Source organism: Mirounga angustirostris, unplaced genomic scaffold (genome assembly GCF_029215605.1).
Source record: "Mirounga angustirostris isolate CCGP_5_RB_7025 unplaced genomic scaffold, mMirAng1.0.hap1 SCAF_15, whole genome shotgun sequence".
Classification (NCBI taxonomy): Eukaryota; Metazoa; Chordata; class Mammalia; order Carnivora; family Phocidae; genus Mirounga; species Mirounga angustirostris.
The window spans coordinates 29,351,506-29,367,669 of record NW_026991723.1 but is presented as its reverse complement, the minus strand read 5'-3'; the positions used below and the strand labels follow the sequence as shown (position 1 = coordinate 29,367,669).

Here is a 16,164-nt window from a genome sequence, read left to right as displayed (position 1 = left end):
GGCGCCCCATCATGTGCCTTCTTAATGTCCATCACCCAGTTACCCTATCTCCTTCAACAACCCTCAGTTTGTTTCCTATGACTAAGGGTCTCTTACGGTTTGTCTCCCTCTCCAATTTTCTCTTGTTATATTCCCCTCCCTTCCCCTGTGATCCTCTGTTTTGTTTCTTAAATTCCACATATGAGTGAGATCATATGATAATTATCTTTCTCTGAATGACCTATTTCGCTTAGCATAATACCCTCTAGTTCCATCCATGTCATTGCAAATGGCAAGATTTCATTTGTTTTGATGACTGAGTAGTAGTCTATTGTGTGTATGTATATATATACATACCACATCTTCTTTAACCATTCATCTGTCAATGGACATCTGGGCTCTTTCCATAGTTTCACTATGGTGGACGTGGTTGCTATAAACATTGGGGTGGAGGTGCCCCTTCAGGTCACTTCATTTGGATCTTTAGGGTAAATACCTAGTAGTGTAATTGCTGGGTCATATGGTAGTTCTATTTTCAACTTTTTGAGGAACCTCCATACAGTTTTCGAGAGTGGCTGCACCAGCTTGCATTTCCACCAACAGTGTAGGAGGGTTCCCCTTTCTCCGCATCCCCGCCAACATCTGTCGTTTCCTGACTTGTTAATTTTAGCCATTCTGACTGGTGTGAGGTGATATCTCATTGTGGTATTGATGTCGAGTGATGTTGAGCATTTTTTCATGTGTCTGTTGGCCATTTGTGTGTCTTCTTTGGAGAAATGTCTGTTCATCTCTTTTGCCCATTTCTTGATTGGATAATTTGTTCTTTAAGTTTTGAGTATGATAAGTTCTTTATAGATTTTGGATACTAGCCCTTTATCTGCTAGGTCATTTGCAAATATCTTCTCTCATTCTGTCAGTTGTCTTTTGGTTTTGTCAACTGTTTGCTGTGCAAAAACTTTTTATCCTGATGAAGTCCCAATAGTTCATTTTTACCTTTGTTTCCCTTGCGTTTGGAGATGTGTCTAGCAAGAAGTTGCTGCAGCTGAGGTCACAGAGGTTGCTGCCTGTGTTCTCCTCTAGGATTTTGATGGATTGCTATTTCACGTTTAGATCTTTGATCCATTTTGAGTCTATTTTTGTGTATGGTGTAAGAAAATGGTCCAGTTTCACTCTTCTGCATGTGGCTGTCCAATTTTCCCAACACCATTTGTTGAAGAGACTGTCTTTTTTCCACTAGATATTCTTTCCTTCTTTATTGAAGATGAGTTGACCATAGAGTTGAGGTCCATTTCTGGGCTCTCTATTCTGTTCCATTGATCCATGTGTCTGTTTTGGTGCCAGTACCATACTGTCTTGATGATTACAGCTTTGTAATAGAGCTTGAAGTCCGGCATTGTGATGCCCCCAGTTTTGGTTTTCTTTTTCAACATTCCTTTGGCTATTCGGGATCTTTTCTGGTTCCATAGCAATTTTAGGATTATTTGTTCCAGCTCTGTGAAAAAAGTGGATGGTATTTTGATGGGGATTGCATTGAATGTATAGATTGCTCTAGGTAGCATAGACATTTTAACAATATTTGTTCTTCCAATCTATGAGCATGGAAGGTTTTTCCATTTCTTTGTGTCTTCCTCAGTTTCTTTCATGAGTGTTCTATAGTTTTCTGAATACAGATTCTTTGCCTCTTTGGTTAGGTTTATTCCTAGGTATCTTACGGTTTTGGGTGCAATTGTAAATGGGATCAACTCCTAAATTTCTCTTTCTTCTGTCCCATTGTTAGTATATAGAAATGCAACTGATTTTTGTGCATTGATTTTGTATTCTGGCACTTTGCTGCATTCCTGTATGAGTTCTAGCAATTTTGGGGTGAGTCTTTTGGGTTTTCCACTTACAGTATAGTGTCATCTGCAAAGAGTGAGAGTTTGACTTCTTCTTTGCCAGTTTGGATGCTTTTACTTCTTTTTGTTGTCTGATTACTAAGGCTAGGACTTCCAGTACTATGTTGAACAACAGTGGTGAGATTGGACATCCCTGTCGTGTTCCTGACCTTAGGGGCAAAGCTCTTAGTTTTTCCCCATTGAGGATGATATTTGCTGTGGGCTTTTCGTAGATGGCTTTTATGATACTGTGGTATGTTCCTTCTATCCCTACACTGCATAGAGTTTTAATCAAGAAAGGTTGCTGTACTTTATCAGATGCTTTTTCTGCATCTATTGAAAGGATCATATGGTTCCTGTCCTTTCTTTTATTAATGTGGTATATTACATTGATTGGTTTGCGAATGTTGAACCACCCTTGCAGCCCAGGAATAAATCCTACTTGATTGTAGTGAATAATCCTTTTAATGTACTGTTGGATCCTATTGACTAGTATCTTGGTGAGAATTTCAACATCCGTGTTCATCAGGAATAATCGGTCTGTAATTCTTTTTGGTGGGGCCTTTGGTTTTGGGATCAAGGTATAATGTGGGCCTCATAGAACGAATTTGGGATTTCCTTCTATTTCTGTTTTTTGAAACAGCTTCAGAAGAATAGGTATTAATTCTTCTTTAAATGTTTGGTAGAATTCCTTTGGGAAGCCATCTGGCCCTGGACTCTTGTTTGTGGGGAGACTTGATTACTGCTTCAATTTCCTTGCTGGTTATCGGTCTGTTCAGGTTTTCTGTTTCTTCCTGGTTCAGTACATCTCTAGGAATATATCCATTTCTTCCAGATTGCCTATTTTGTTGGCATATATTTGCTCATAATATTTTCTTATAATTGTCTGTATTTCTTTGGTGTTGGTTGTGATCTCTCCTCTTTCATTCATGATTTTATTTATTTGTGTCCTTTCTCTTTTTCATAAGTCTGGCTGAGGGTGTGTTGATCTTAGTAATTCTTTCAAAGAACCAGCTCCTAGTTTCATTGGTGTGTTCTACTGTTCTTTTGGTTTCTATTTCACTGATTTCTGTTCTAATCTTTATTAATTCTCTTCTCCTGCTGAGTTTAGGCTTTATTTGCCGTTCTTTCTCCTGCTCCTTTAGGTGTAAGGTTAGGTTGTGTATTTGAGACTTTTCTTGCATCTTGAGAAAGGCTTGTTTGCTGTAAACTTCCCTCTTAGGACCGCCTTTGCTGCCTTCCAAAGGTTTTGAACACTTGTGTTTTCATTTTCATTTGTTTCCATGAATTCTTTTAATTCTACTTTCATTTCTTGGTTGACCCATTCATTCTTTACTAGGATGCTTTTTATTCTCCATGTATTTGAGTTCTTTCCAAATTCCCTCTTGTGATTGAGTTCTAGTTTCAATGCATTGTGGTCTGAAAATATGCAGGGAATGATCCCAGTCTTTTGGTACTGGTTGAGACCTGATTTGTGACCCAGGATGTGACCTGTTCTGGATAATGTTCCATGTGCACTTGAGAAGAATGTGTGTTCTGTTGCTTTAGGATGGAATGCTCTGAATATATATGTGAAATCCATCTTGTCCAGTGTGTTATTCAAAGTTCTTGTTTCCTTGTTGATCTTCTGCTTAGATGATCTGTCCATTGCTGTGAGAGGGGTGTTATAGTCCCCTCCTATTAATGTGTTATTATCAATGGGTTTCTTTAACTTTGTTATTAATTGTTTTTTTTATTTGGCTGCTCCCATGTTAGGGGCATAAATGTTTATAATTGTTAGCTCTTCTTTTTGGATAGACCCTTTAATTATGATATAGTGTCCTTCCTCATCTCTTGTTACAGTCTTTGGTTTAAACTCTAATTTGTTTGATAAAAGGACTGCTATCCCATCTTTCTTTTGATGTCCATTAGCATGATAAATGGTTTTCCACCCCCTCACTTTCAATCTGGAGGTGTCTTTAGGCCTAAAATGAGTCTCTTGCAGACAGCATATGGATGGATCTTGCTTTTTTATCCGGTCTCATACCCTGTGTCTTTTGAGTGGGGCATTTAGCCCACTTACGTTCAACTACTGAAAGATATGATTTTAGTGCTGTTTTATTACCTGTAAAGTCACTGTTTCTGTCTATTGTCTCTGTTCCTTTCTGGTCTTTGTTACTCTTCGGTTCTCTGTTCACTTACAGGACCCCCTTTATTTCTTGCAGGGCTGGTTTGGTGATCACAAATTCTTTTATTTTCTGTTTGTCCTGGAAGCTTTTTATCGCTTTTTCTATTTTGAATTAGCAATAATCACTCCTCGGATAAAACTCATTGGCTATGATACTGCCACTGCGCAAAGCTGCTTTTTCTATTTTGAATGACAGCCTTGCTTTATAAAGTATTCTTGGCTGCATATTTTTCTCATTTACCACCCTGAATATATTATGCCAGGTCTCTGTGGATAGGTCTGCTGCTGTAAGCTACCCCTGTAGGTTACGGACCTCTTGTCCCAAGCCGCTTTCAGGATTTTCTCTTTGTCTCTGAGATTTACGAACTTCACTATTATTATATGTCCATGTATTGACCTATGTTTATTGGTTTTGAGGGGGTTTCTCTGTGCCTTCTGGACTTGGATGCCTGTTTCCTTCCCCAGGTTAGGGAAATTCTCCACTGTAATTTACTCCAATATACCTTCTGCCCCTCTCTCTCTTTCTTCTTCTTCTGGGATCCCAATTATCCTAATATTGTTTCATCTTATGGTATCACTTATCTCCCGAACTCTCCCCTTGTGATCCAGTAGTTGTTTCTCTCTCTTTTTCTCAGCTTCTTTATTCGCCATCATTTTGTCTCCTATATCACTAATTCTCTCTTCTGCCTCATTTATCCTAGCAGTTAGAGCCTCCATTTTTTATTGCATCTCATTAATAGCATTTTTTATTTTGACTTGATTAGATTTTAGTTCTTTTATGTCTCTAGAAAGGGATTCTCTAGTGTCTTCTATGCTTTTTTCAAGTCCAGCTAGTATCATTTATAATTGTTATTCTGAACTGTAGTTCTGACGTCTTAGTTATATCTATACTGATTAGGTCCCTGGCAGTCAGTACTGCCTCTTCTCTTTTTTGAGATTAGTTTGTCTTGTTACTCTGTCCAGAGAATACATGATGGAGAGAACAAAATACTAAAATCACAACAACAACTCCAGAGAAATACACACTAATCATATCAGAAGGGACCCAAAACTGGAAAAAAAAAAGAAAAATTGAGAAAAGAAAAGAGAGAATATAATCAGACAGGTGAACAGAACAGAGCAATACACTGGATCCTCTCTGTATTTTGATCTGTTTGTTAGAAAACTAGATCCCAAAATTGTAAAGAAAGAAAAACCTATATACGTACAAAAAGAAAATTAAATACAATAAAAGGATAGACTATAACTGTAAAAATGAAAATTAAAAGACAAAGAAGGGGCACCTGGGTGGCTCAGTCATTAAGCGTCTGACTTCGGCTCAGGTCATGATTTCAGGGTCCTGGGATCAAGCCCCGCATCAGGCTCCCTGCTTGGCAGGAAGCCTGCTTCTCCCTCTCCCGCTCCCCCTGCTAGTGTTCCCTCTCTCGCTGTGTCTCTCTCTGTCAAATAAATAAATAAAATCTTTAAAAAAAAAAAGACAAAGAAAAAAGAAAGGCTATAAACAGACAGCTGAATAGAACAGAGTGATACACTATGCCTTGGGTGTCTTTTGGTCTGTTAGAAGAAACTGTATTCCAAAACTGTAACGAAAGGAAAACTTACACATATGCACATGAATATATATATATATATATATATATATATATATATACACACACACACACACACACATACATGCACACATACAAAAACAAAAATACAATGAAGGGATGGCATGTAACTGTAAAGATGAAAATTAAAAAAGACTTTAATAAAACAATACAGAATGTAATCAGACAGCTGAAGAGAACAGAATAATACTCTAGGTTCTGGGTATATTTTGATCTGTTAGAACAAACTGCATCCCAAAATTGTAAAGAAAGAAAATCTTACATATATACAAAAACAAAACTAAATACAATGAAAGGATAGAATGTAACTGTAAAGGGGCGCTTGGGTTGCTCAGTCAGTTAGGTGTCTGCCTTTGGCTAGGGCCATGATCCCAGCGTCCTGGGATTGAGTCCTGCATCAGGCTTTCTGCTCAGCAGGGGGTCTGCTTCTGCCTCTCCCTCTGCCTTTTGCCTCCCCTGCCTTTGCTCTCTCCGTCTCTCTCTCTCTGTCCGTCTCTCAAATAAATAAATAATCTTTAAAAAAAAAAAAAGAATATAACTATAAAGATGAAAATTTAAAAAGACTTAAAAAAAAAAAAGAATAAGGGACACCTGGGTGGCTCAGATGGTTAAGTGTCTGCCTTCGGCTCAGGTTGTGATTCCAGGGTCCTGGGATCGAGTCCCACATCAGGCTCCCTGCTCAGTAGGTTGGTTGAAAAGGAAAGAGAAAATAATTAAAATTGAAAGACTACAGAATCGTGAGAAAAAAACCATGAATTCTATATCGTATTTCTCTCTTGCATTGGTGTTTTGCAGTTCTGTGTGATCAGTAAACTTGCTCTTACCCAGATGTTTTTGCTTATCTCCTGGGGGCAGGGGACTGTTGCGCTGATTTCTCAGGTGTCTTTGCCCCATGCAGAATTGCACCACCTCTGTGTGGGGTGGGAGGGGGGGCACCTAAGTAAGTGGCTGTGGATTACTGTATGTGGCTTTTGTTCCCTTGAAGGCTTTCTGCATCATTTTTGAGGATGAGAATGAAAATGGCGGCCTCCCAATCTCTAGTCCTAGAGTTGAGAGCTTGCGCCCCCCACTCTTCAGTGAGCCCCCAGGAAAAGCAATCACTCCTGTTTCACTGGTCTCCATCCACACTCCTTGCTCACACAGCCTGTGATTGAGCATTTTTATCTCAGGCATGTGACCCTGTCTTGGGTCTCCTAACCCTGCAGACTACTGTGGCAAGCCGCTTGTCCCGGGGGAAGAGGGGGGTTTCACCATGGTTCTGCCGCTTGGTGGGCCCCTGCTCGGATAGTGCCAGGGTTTGTGGTTTATGGCAACACCAGGCTGAAAGCCCACTCCTGGGCTCACTGATTACAGCTGCTTTTCCTGCTTCGATATCTGGGAACTCTGCTGCACTCAGGCACCCCTGTTCTTTCTGTGAATATGGGGATCCTGAGACTGCATTGTCCCACCTAGGATTCTGCCCCACTTCACCACCTGAGCGCCTTTTAGGCAGGGATGTCCTCCATTGGATTAGACTTCTAAAAGTTCCGATTTTGCGCTCCGCTGTTGTATCACTTTCTGGTTGCTGGTCTCCATCCCCTGTTTGCGGCACTATGGCTCTGCTCTCAGCTGTGTCTGTTGACTTGTAGTCCAGAGACCTCTTTTATCATCTCCAGAGAATAAACTACCTCTTTTTGGTCAGGTTGGGGCCTAGGCTGCCAGAGTTGGAATGAAGCTATGGAGCTCTAACTGTATCTTAGATAGCCTTTAAACCAGTTGACTTTATTTTAGGTCTCCCTTCACATCTCCATTTCTAGATGTCCCAGATTTCTTCATTTCCTGATCCTGTTAGGAGTCCAGTGGTATAAAATGGGATGTAAAATGGGCTGGGTTTAGCTCTGTTGTTCTTCTCAGATTCTGGTTTCTCCGGTCTATTAAGTTAGTCACCATTGGTCTATCACTTTCTAGCTTGTTAAATTCTATTGCTGTTTTCTCCTTTTCTATCCTCTTCATCCTTGTAAGTTTATGCCTTAAAAAAAAAAGAAAAGTAATTTCCTTTATTTTCATCTTTGTACAGTTTCAGGGAGGAATGAAACCTATGTATGTTCAGTCTACCATCCTTATCTGGACATTCCTACAGCAAATACCCCCTCTTCTTTTTTTTTTTTTTTTTCTTAAATGATTTAATTTTTAAAGTTTAAACCTTCATACACATTTTATCCCTTAAATGGCTAGCTGGTTATTCCAAACCGTTCTTTGAAAATTTTGATTCATATAGAACTAATAAATTGAGATTACCAGTAGTGACATTTCTACATGCAGCTGGGTTACCAGCATTGTGTTCCATTCTGTTTGCTGTAGGTCTGATAGATGGATGACAATATTAATTTGTTGAATGAACATTTATTAAATGGTTGGTGTGTGCATAGCTTTTCACCAGGCTCTACTGTGATAGTGAACTACTAAATAGGAACAGTGTAGGCTGGAATACCAAAAAGACATGTTAAGGAAAGAATTCAAATAGTCTTCTATAACTTCTGTAAATTCAGATTGCTATGATATAGTAGCTGTAGACATACCAATGGAATTGTGAAGCAAACAGACCTCGATGATCTTTTTGAACAAAAGTATCAAGAAGGCTTTAGTCTGAGTGATCATTAGGATCCATAGATACATTTATCCTGTAGATGTTTGGAGGTGAGATTCTGGGGCTTAGGACAGGTGACAGAGCTGAAGGCAAAGATGTATGGACTGTAGGTAGAAGCTCAAGTTAGGGAAGTAAATGGAATGGTCTTTGGGAAGTGAGGTGAAAGAGGCAGAATGTGGAGACCCGTGGAACACTGATATTTAAGGCTATTTGGAGGAAGAAGCAGCTTATAGCAGATAGAAGGAGTGCTCTGCAGCTTCTACCCTTGCAGAAAGATCAAGTAAAATGAGGCTCAACATGGAGAAGTGCCTGGGAATGCTATTTTTACTAAAAGATTTAGGAAATGAACATTTTTACATTAAAAAAAAAAACACCTGCTGCTGTCTTTTGGAGCATATTCACCCAGTTACAGAAGCACTGATACATAGTGAGAGCAGATGGTTATCTTAACCTGAGTGATTGTGATAATTGTAGAAAATTGACTGGATAAGGCCAGGGCTGGGAGAATTATGGGTTGGAGTGGAACTTGGGAAGATTAAAATATAGGAATATGGGGTTCTTTTACTAGGGTAGATGTTTGGTGATACGAATTAAGTGGATTGAAGTGTCAGATGTCTTCTATACTACAACTTTGATGATTCACTAGGAAGACTTCACATAATTCAGCATGTAGTTGTCCTCAAATTATGGTTTATTACAGGGAAAGGATACCAAGTAAAATCAGCAATGGGAAAAGGTACATAGGATTAAGTCAGGAGAAAACCAGGCACAAGCTTCTAAGAGTCTTTTCCCTGTAGGGTCACACAGGACACATTTCCTCCAGCAGAACTGTGATAACGTGTAGTATGTCATCCATCAGAGAAGCTCATTAGAGAGAGAGTCAATGCCCAAAGTTTTTATTGGGGGCTGGTCACATAGTCTTCCTACCATCCTAGCAGGTACCAAATTCCAGACCCTCAGAAGGAAAGCAGGTGTTCAGCATAAATCACATTGTCTGTACAGTTTAGGTACTATGAGTCCCTCTTAGTAGTTAGGGAGGTGGGAACTCTTCTAGTATCCAAGTTCCCAGAGTCTAGCCAAGTGCCAGTGTTACAAACAGTCCTTTCTGAGGAGAGCAGTTTCAGGCCTGCTATGTTAACTCTTTTTTGCACAATCATTTTAGGAGTTAAGCCATTTTTGAGGCTCAAAGTTAAGTTTTAATCTTGGTAAGTTGCTAAAGTGTCTGAAGACAGAGTTAAAGCCTTACATGGGTGTAAACTGGTGGTGTGGCGAGAGTAGGCAGAAGACTAAGCTTCTAGAAGATTATGAATTAAGGGTGAGAAATATATTCCATGGAATTTTGGAACTCATGATAAGAAAGCTGGTTAGTGAGTGGAGGATTGTGCTATGGACTGAATTTCGCCTGCCCATCCCCCCCCCCATATGTTGAAGCCCTAACTCCCAAAGTGACTGTGTTTGGAGATAGGGCCTTTAAAGAGGTAATTAAGGTTAAATGAGGTCGTAAGGGTGGGGTCATAATCTGGTTTGGTGCAAGAATTGGTACCTTAAAAGAAGGGGAGGAGAGATCTCTTTCTCTGCATGCGCACAAATAAGAGGTCATGTGAGCATACAGAAAGATGGTGGCCATCCACAAGCCAGGAGGAGGAACCTCACCAGGAACCAAGTCATCCAGAACCTTGTTCATGGGCTTTCCAGCTTCTAAAACTAAGAAAATAAATTTGTGTTGAGTTACCCACACTGTATGGTTTTTTGTTATGGCAGCCTGAGCAGACTAAGGCAGCTTGGGATCAGACGAGGACTTCAGCTTTATCAGGGTGAACTCTTTGTGGAGCGAGAGAATATTAACATGGCACTGGGTTTCTGCTTTTGTTGGTTTTTTGGTGTTTTGTTGATTCTCTTTTTGTCTTTGCTTTTAGCTGACTCATCCGCATACCACCCTTTTTGAATTAGCACAAGTTATTAACCCAGGGTTCTAGATCTGTGCCATCCAGTACCATAGTCAATAGCCACATTTGATCATATAAATTTAAATTAGAATTAAATTAAATAAAATAAATTCATTTCTTCAGTTGCACCTGCCCCATTTCATGTGTTCAATAGCCACATGTGGCTAGTAGCTATCATAGTGGATGCCATAGATCTGGATAGAACATTACCATCATTGCATTGTCTTGCCAGGCAGCACTTTTCTAGACTGTTGCTTCACACCTCTCTCCTCTGTCCTTTATTTTCCGTCTCAGTGGTTCTGAACTTTTCCAGGTTCAGGGCATACTTATGAATACTAAAATTTTTGGTGGGCATCCTTAAAAGGTTTTAAAACAACACTAAGAAATGAACAACAGTTGCAGTGCAAATTCTGGTGAAGCATAATGTGTCAAGCAGAGCCTATAACAATATCTGCAATTATCATGCAATTCATTTGGTCACTCTTCTGCAGTATGTGCTATTAGAAGAGATGTTTTCTACCCTTACTGGGTTTGCTTATATATTTGTAGGACAAAGAACTTGGATAAGCACCCATTTGTTCTCTGACACGTACTTTCCTTTTTTATTCTCCTGGAGGTGGTAAGTACAGATGCTTTAAAAGGAAGCATCAATAACCAGGCTGCTTTGCTGAGCATTGATTAGTCTGAGGGATCATAGGCCAAGGGGAGGTCAGTGAAAGCTGCAAACAATCTGGCATTATTCAGAACAGATTGTTTCCTGAGATAATAAGTATAATAGTGGTTAGAAGGGTCATAATTCTCCCTGATACCCATCCCACCCGTCCATGTCATATGTAGGAACTGTCCTCAAGAATCTTCAAAACAGCCCTGTGAGGTAGGTATTATTTCATTGCCGAAGCCAAGTGAAGGCAACACTCAGAAATTTCATCTGATTTGCCATGGGTCACCGAGCTAGTAAATAGAGATTCTGGATTCAAACCTTTCCGTTGGTCTTCACAGCTCGTGTTTTTTCCACCATAATGCAGCTGGGCTTGGCCAGTGGCCCCATCTCCCCATGGGCGGGAATAGGCCTCTCAAAGCTGTGTTCAGTGTGAAAGGGGTTCTTTGTAAATTCCGTACACACTTAAGGTAAAGACTGAATGACCTGGAAGGGGATATTTTTCCTTTTATTTTAAGGGATTGTTGTTATTTTTATTTTAATTATGTTGACAACGCAGAAAAAAAAATTTTTTAAAGGAAAAATCACTCATAATACCAGCACTTATTTTGGAACATTTAAAGACTTTTCCTGTGCTTATACAGACGTATTTTTACAAAAAATGTTATGTATCATATGTATTTGTCTGCAACTTCCTCATTTGACTTAAGAATTTAGGATGAACGTATCTCCAAGTCAGTCAGGTATAGTCTTTGTGCAGTTAACTGCTCTGTTACTTTAAAAATGTATTTTGTTTTGGGCGCCTGGGTGGCTCAGTTGGTTAAGCGACTGCCTTCGGCTCAGGTCATGATCCTGGAGTCCCGGGATCGAGTCCCGCATTGGGCTCCCTGCTCGGCGGGAGCCTGCTTCTCCCTCTGACCCTCCCCCCTCTCATGTGCTCTCTGTCTCTCTCATTCTCTCTGTCTCAAATAAATAAATAAAATCTTAAAAAAAAAAAAGTATTTTGTTTTTTAAATGGTTATTGTTATAACCATTTAAGGTTAATATAATTAAGGACTCTTCCCCATTTTAGCATCTAGGTCTGTTTTTTTCTTTGTGGTGTTACTAAGAAACAGTTGCAAGACAGGAACAAAGTCAAACTTGGTGGCACTCAACACCAAATAATTCCAGATGTTTGCTTTTCCCTGCATATAGAAAGAACTCAGTCTGATGCTGTGTTTGCTCTTCTCATTCTCCCTTGTCTTTATTTCTCTTCCTTTCATTTAATTTTAACCTCAATACCAGACTTGTTTTGTGCAGTCCTTGGCCTGCTGTTGTGCTGTCTTTGCCACGGGCCCCCCCTCCGGCCCCCAGTCGCTGCTGTGTTTCTTGGCAGGGAACAGAAATGATGGTGGTCCTCTACATTGACTCCGGAGTACCCCAAGTCAGCAGTAATACTTGGCATAACAAGTACCAGGGTGGGATAACCACACATCCCTGGCCTGGGATTTAAAAATGGGAAAACTGTCCTGTGAGCTGTGGTTTAGTGATCGACTGAAGCAGGAGATTGAATTTATTTCTTATAGGCTTCTTTTTCTTGGTCATCATCTGATATTATTGCCTCGTTATTATTTTTTTATTTTTTTAAAGATTTTATTTATTTATTTGAGACAGAGAGAATGAGAGACAGAGAGCATGAGAGGGAGGAGGGTCAGAGGGAGAAGCAGACTCCCTGCCGAGCAGGGAGCCCGATGCGGGACTCGATCCCGAGACTCCAGGATCATGACCTGAGCCGAAGGCAGTTGCTTAACCAACTGAGCCACCCAGGCGCCCCTGCCTCGTTATTATTTATTTTATTCCCTTTTATTATCTTTGGCTCAGATTTTCCTTTTAGTCATTTTTCTTTGATCATTTTTTCTTATCTTCTTTCTGCTTCTGATTCTTCAGACTTCTTCCCTTTTTTAAATTAGTCTTATGCTAATCAGATTTTCCTTCGGAATCTAATCTGATTTTTCATTGGATGGGTATAGGGAGGGTGAGGTGAGGAAGGTGGTGGTAAATAGGCCACCTGCTACGTGTTTAATATAAAACAAGATTTTAAGGAACCTAATTCCTTTTTGATTCCATGTATTTGGAAGACCATAGAATCAGCTAGACACTAATATGTGGCTTATGTGTGCAGTCCTACAAAAAGAAGCCTGGTAAGTCCCTACTTCCTAGGAGATCAGGACACATCGTAGGAGATGTAAGGAAAATATGTCAGCAAAGGTAAACCAACATGACAGAAAGAAACTGTCCTATTGGGCACATACATTGTGAATGGATGATAGAGAAAAATGGGAAAACTTTCAGAAGCAGATGAGTTTTCGGCATACAGAGGTGTTTTACGTCAGTGATAAATAGAGCTATCCTGTTAACTTTTATTCGAAGGAAGGTTAAATATTGACTGAGGGATAGAACCTGTTCTGGGGCTTGGGAAATAAGGTTTTGTATTCGGAAGACAATTAAACGTGGCTGACAACTTCAGTATTGAATTGGATAACTTTTTACTAAAATGTGGTCTGTGGATATTTATTATATCTAGCAATAGAATAGTTGTTAAATGAAGCACTTAAAGAGATATACAGATGAATCAGATAGAATTTCTTAAAATAACGTATTTTTCATCTTTGGGGAAATCCTAGTTGGAACTGGAAAAATCCCAAGTTTTATTATCACTCATTATAAATTATAGGGATTTTGATATTGTCCAGCAAAAAATTCAGTAGATTTTAGGAACTAGTTATTAGTTGACCTCAGTTCTGCACATTTTTGTTGTTTTGTAAGAGTACCCTTAAGGTTCAAATCACGTTAGAAGTAGGGTAAATAGTATGTGCCTGTGAGGTCAGACTGAAACTATAGTTTTTCCTGTCAGCACTTGAGTAGAAAAAAACTAGTTTAAGAACTTGACTACAGTTTAGAATCTTACACAAAGCCACATATACTATGGTACTTTTAAAGCCTGGAACCAAAATGTAGAATCATTTTATTTTATAGCACTTAAAACTACATCTGATATTACTCTGTGTCTGTGCTGTCTTGATACAGCTTTTGGATTGCATTAGTGGTACAAGAATGACTCTTGTATTTAAGTGTAACATACATTGCTTGACTGCACAGGTGGTATCAGTTTTGAATCTACTAAGTAAAAGAAAACTAGAACAACAATGATTTTGCCAGTTCGTTTTTACTGATTTTTATTTATTTTGGATGACTATAGTCTTTGTAAAGGTGGCAGACTGAACCTGGAAACTAGAGCCAAGAACAGAGTGGGTGGGCGCCCCTCCTGTTCTACCACACGTCTGCTAATTTTTCCCAGGAGAACTAGTGCAAGACTGCTCCCTAACATAGCTACTGTCATGCTTAGCCCTCCTCCCCACCTTGTTTCTTCAATTAAATGTCCACAGGTCAATTAAACCCTCTGTAGATCTTTTTTTTTTTAAATTTTTAAAAAATTTATTATTTATTTGACAGAGAGAGAGGGAGAGAGAGAGAGAGACAGCGAGATAGGGAACACAAGCAGGGGCAGAGGGAGAGGGAGAAGCAGGCTTCCTGTGGAGCAGGGAGCCCAATGTGGGGCTCAATCCCAGGACCCTGGGACCATGACCGGAGCCGAAGTCAGACGCTTAACGACTGAGCCACCCAGGCGCCTCAACCCTCCGTAGTTCTTACATCCCATTTGTCCATGGCCCAGTCCTTTTTTCTCATCCTTCCTCGATTATGTCATCCATTTCCATGGCTTTAATTACCTTCTGTGTGTTGATGGTTCCCACATCTATGTCCTTAGCTCAGATCTGTCTCCTAAGCCTTCATACTCATATAGCCTATTGCTTATTGGACATTTTCGAGTGGATGCTCCAAGTATCTTGTACTCATCGTGCCCTAAATTGAACTCATCTTTCTATCCAAGTAAGTCCTTAGTTCTCTGTTCCCTCCTTTAGTACACGATGGTACTGTGCACCTCGTTCACTAATCAGAAACCTGAGCACCATCCTGTTTCCTCCCTATTCCTTTTTTGCTATGTTCAGTCAGACAGTAAATGTCATACACTCTACTTCTTAAGTGTCTCTCATATCTAGGAACTTTTCTCCATTCTTTCATGCCACTTGACTGGGCCTCAGGTAACTAGAAGACAGTCTTCCTCTCTCCCCTTCTAGCCCATTTTCTATACTGCTTCTCTATGATATTTCTAAAACACAAATCTGATTATATCACTTTGGTGCTAAAAATTCTTCAGTGGCTTCCTGTTGCTCTTACAGGAAAGTCCAAGGTCCTGACCACATCTTATAAGGTCCTTTCAGTTCATCTGTTGCTTGCCTGAGCAAGGTGATAGCCTTAGTTAGATTTACTTTTATAGCCTGAAATCCCCCTAACACCATTCATGACACTTTCTTTTCTTATGAGAAGCAAGAAATTTTTACTATGGTCTGTTGTCCCTTAGTAAGCCCCTGTCAGATCTGTGCACCCCTCTTCCTACACATCCATCATACATAGTGCAGCAGGTAGTTGTAATGGTTGGCAGCTTCTTCTGAGAAGTCTCCATCTAGAAGTTATGCTTGATGTTGTTTTAATGTTTTTATGACAAACTGTAGAGAGCCTGTCTATTGATCCTGGCCCAGACAAAGTAATGGAGATGATTAGATGCCACCACAGCCTGTCATTTTGGGTTAATAAATAGAACAGGTAATAAAAGGGGTCCTTGGGTGGCTCAATTGGTTAAACATCTGCCTTCGGCTCAGGTCATGATCCCAGGGTCCTGGGATCGAGCCCCCCGTCGAGCTCCCTGCTCAGTGGAGAGCCTGCTTCTCCCTCTCCCACTGCCCCCTGCTCATGCTCATTCTTGCTCTCTCTCTCTCAAATAAATAAATAAAATCTTAAAAAAATAAAGAACAGGTAATAAAAGAGTTAACCATCTGTTCCTTTTTTTTTTTTTTTTTTTTAAGATTTTATTTATTTGACAGAGAGATAGAGCCAGAGAGAACAAGCAGGGGGAGTGCTTTTTTTTTTTTTTTTTTAGATTTTTTTTATTTATTTATTTGACAGAGAGATAGAGCCAGAGAGCACAAGCAGGGCGTGGGGAGGAGGAATGACAGAGGGAGAAGGAGAAGCTGACTCCCTGCTGAGCAGGGAGCCTGACGTGGGGCTCAATCTCAGGACCCTGGGCTCATGACCTGAGCTGAAGGCAGACACTTAACCGACTGAGCCACCTAGGTGCCCCCCATCTGCTCCTTTTGAAGCAGTTTTCCAAATAGGCCAACAGAGGTTGGCTATAGGATATGGACATTA

The 16,164-nt window shown here is 40.0% G+C and overlaps 1 protein-coding gene and 1 pseudogene across 13 annotated transcripts in view; one reads left to right on the top strand and one right to left on the bottom strand.

Annotated features, from left to right (window-relative positions):
- The window catches only part of FANCC (FA complementation group C), a 284,485-nt gene that overhangs the window by 21,765 nt on the left and 246,556 nt on the right, over nucleotides 1-16,164 (top strand). The window lies entirely within an intron of this gene.
- LOC123850390 (U4 spliceosomal RNA) lies at nucleotides 4,118-4,193 on the bottom strand (annotated as a pseudogene).